The following is a 3,228-nucleotide window of genomic DNA, read 5'->3' on the forward strand; positions in this document are numbered from 1 at the left end:
AAGCTTTTTACAATTTAAAAGAGAAAATTTCTAGCTTACGCGGTTAGGTTCCTATTCTTGCTGGTGTTCTGCTTGTTGTGCATCTGACAGTGCAAAAACTACTTTTTAAGCTCTGAAAAAATTAAAAGCACTATACCTTGAAACTGAAAGTGTTGTTTGTCATTTGTCTAGTTTATGGAATAAAAATGAAACTTTAGTTCCTTAATTTTTTTGTATTACCTTAGTGAATATATTTTGTTACTCTTCAAACTGAAAATGATTTACCCGTTCTATTGACATCCTTGCTTATGTATATTGTTCATTTTATGCAGCCGTGTTTGTGGACACCCTCAAGCTATTATCAGGAAGTATGGTCTCATGTGTTCCAGACAGTGCTTCCGCAGTAACGCTAAGGAAATTGGTTTCATCAAGGTAAATTTAGTTTACAATCGTTCATTTTATTATGAACTAGTTTTACATGATTTGGATGTTCTCAATAAAAGTTAGACCAAGCTCGGATTATAATTTTTTGATTAGATTGTCCACAATCCTTGATTTATCACTAAAGGAATATCAGCAAGATGTCCCAAGTTAGTCTGTTGATGCTGATTGGATTTTTTTTTTTTTGAACTGGATTGGACAGCTTTGCACAAGAGCAGTCAGTCAATTGCGCTTAACTGAAAAGAATAACAAAGGTGGTTCTTTCTCGACTCAATTATACTTCTGTTACTGTTGTAGTTTATTTCTCCTTGTCATTGTTCAATCATACTTCATGAACATTATTAGATTTGGTGTGAGTACATTGGCAGGGGATGGTCCAAGTAGCAATGTGTCACTAGTTGCCAACTGAAAAATTAGATTTGGTTGATCGCAGTTTATGTCGACAGCTTAGGAACTTAGGATTGAACCGTTACCATTCAATTCGAAATCTTCTCTATCGTTTACTACAACACTCCTAAAACTGAGAGGGAACAAGCTAAAATAGTTTGGCCATGGGCCTCTTGTAATGAAAAACTTGGCGAAGTGAAGAGAACCCCTGCCAAGAAGAAATAAAAGGCATCTTTCTTTGTTGTTCGTTGCCGGCATACGTTCGGTTTAGGCTTGGGTCTAGTACATCATATTGTGTTTTTTTTTTTGTTTGGGTTTACTTTTGTCTAATCTCTTATTTACGCTTTGATTTATTGCTATGTAGTTACGATACAATTTTCGCATGCTAGTGTTTGTGAATATATTTTTCGACGTGTCAATTTAAAACCTTTGGGTAGTTTGCTTATGAGATCTCTAGATTTTTCGACAATAATGTATCGTTTACGGCACCATATCAAGTATTCTTTGATTATTAACGATAGGTAGGTACCTTTTTAATTGTAACTTCACTATGGAACACTGGCATGGTCATCACCTATCAGATTTTTCTATATAGACTCATGGATATGCGAAATGACACTGTTGACTCTAGCCACTGACCGCGCAGATCACTGTTAACTCTAATTTACCAAACACACTGACGCTAGAGCTGCTGCAATTTATTCTCGCGAAATCTCCCAACTCCAGAACACCAGTATTTAATCAATACCAGAACTAGTGCCACTTTCTAAATTTCAGCCAATATGCATCTGTTATTGCCATGTTTGTCCATATAGATTTTTTATGTTTCAAATTGTGCTGAATTTATTGTTAATTTCAAGACTTGTATGCCTAAATTCTTAAGTCAGGGGATAACAACTGTTTTGAAAAGAACAATAATTATTAGTTATTGCTAGGCTTGTATTTCTGAATTGATTTATCAATTTCTGCATTAATTGAAGTGCAGATGATGTAATTGATCTACTGGTTATCTTTGCGTTTCAGAATGGATAAATCCTGGATGAGTACTGATAGAACGAAAAAACGCTATAGAGAAGGAGTCGCGGCGTTTCTGCGGTATGCTGTCAACCATGTCAAGGAGGAGGGTGATACATTTGATGAATTTCTTATGCTATGTCCATGTACGGATTGTTTAAATCTTTGCGCATGCTCAATTGGCGATGTAGAAGATCATTTATTCTTAAATGGAATCGATCAAACGTATACTACTTGGACTAAGCATGGGGAAAAGGATGAGGCAACTAGTAGTAGGCCAGTTAACGTCAACAATAGTATGCACGCTAAATTTGAAGATTTTGGAATGGGAACTCCCACTGATGCTGCAGACGAAGATTTTGGAATGGGAACTCCCACTGATGCTCCAGACACTATAGATATGATGCAAGCTGCAGAAGAGTTCGCAAATGACCCTATAAAGTTTAAAAAGTTACTTGATGATGCTGAAAATCCCTTATACGCAGGATGTCCCAACTTCACAAAGTTGTCTGCAATTGTGCAGCTGTTCAAGTTGAAGAGTAAGCACGGTGCATCATACATGTTTTTTAATGAACTATTACCCTTGTTGAAGGACATGCTTCCCAAAGAAGGTAATTTAATGGCGAGGAGTACATATCAGGCCAAGAAAATATTGAAAGCAATGGGTTCAGGGTATACCAAGATACATACATGTATCAATAACTACATTCTTTATCGGGACAAGTACAAGGATGAAAGTGTGCCCTACTTGTAAAGCACCCAGATGGTAAAGTCTACGAGAACATTCCAGCAAAGGTATTGTGGTACTTCGACATCATCCCAAGATTTCAGAGGTTGTTTCATTCGAAGCCCACAAGAGAAGATTTGATATGGCATGATACCACTAGAAACAAAGACAGTGGTTTACGTCATCCGGCAGACTCACATGTTTGGAGAGAGAACAATTTCCCAGAAATTAAAGTTGATCCAAGAAATCTGGGATTTAGCTGTTTCGGCTGATGGAGTGGATGTAAATAAAGGCACCAAACATCACAGTGTATGGCCAGTTTTGGTTGTGATTTACAACCTTCCACAGTCGTTGTGTATGAAGAGAAAGTTCATCATGTTGTCGTTACATATAGACGGTGCGCCTGGAAACAACATCGATGTCCTTTTGGAACCTGTGGTTGGTGTAATTTTACTTGCTCTTGTTTATAAATAAGCTGTTGTATTGTGACAAGTTGAAAAAACAAGTTTTCAGTCGATATATTTGTACCAAACCACTTACACTGACAGTTATGTCAAACTCAGAAGCATTGTTTGAAAAAGTCGCATCAACTTTTTCATTTGTATCAAACATACCTACAATATAACTTGGGCATGTTACAGAAGTACCTACTCTGAGAGTACCATTCGAATACAGTTGTT

General features: G+C 36.8%; 1 long non-coding RNA gene across 1 annotated transcript; it reads left to right on the forward strand.

The window, feature by feature from the left end:
- The first annotated feature begins 392 nt into the window (after positions 1–392).
- Positions 393–1,965, forward strand: LOC113278434. Its single transcript, XR_003325520.1, has 3 exons — positions 393–411; positions 639–674; positions 1,831–1,965. It is a non-coding gene; the product is annotated as an uncharacterized LOC113278434 (long non-coding RNA).
- The last annotated feature ends 1,263 nt before the right edge of the window (positions 1,966–3,228 follow it).

This window comes from Papaver somniferum, chromosome 5, assembly GCF_003573695.1.
Source record: "Papaver somniferum cultivar HN1 chromosome 5, ASM357369v1, whole genome shotgun sequence".
NCBI classification, from domain to species: Eukaryota; Viridiplantae; Streptophyta; class Magnoliopsida; order Ranunculales; family Papaveraceae; genus Papaver; species Papaver somniferum.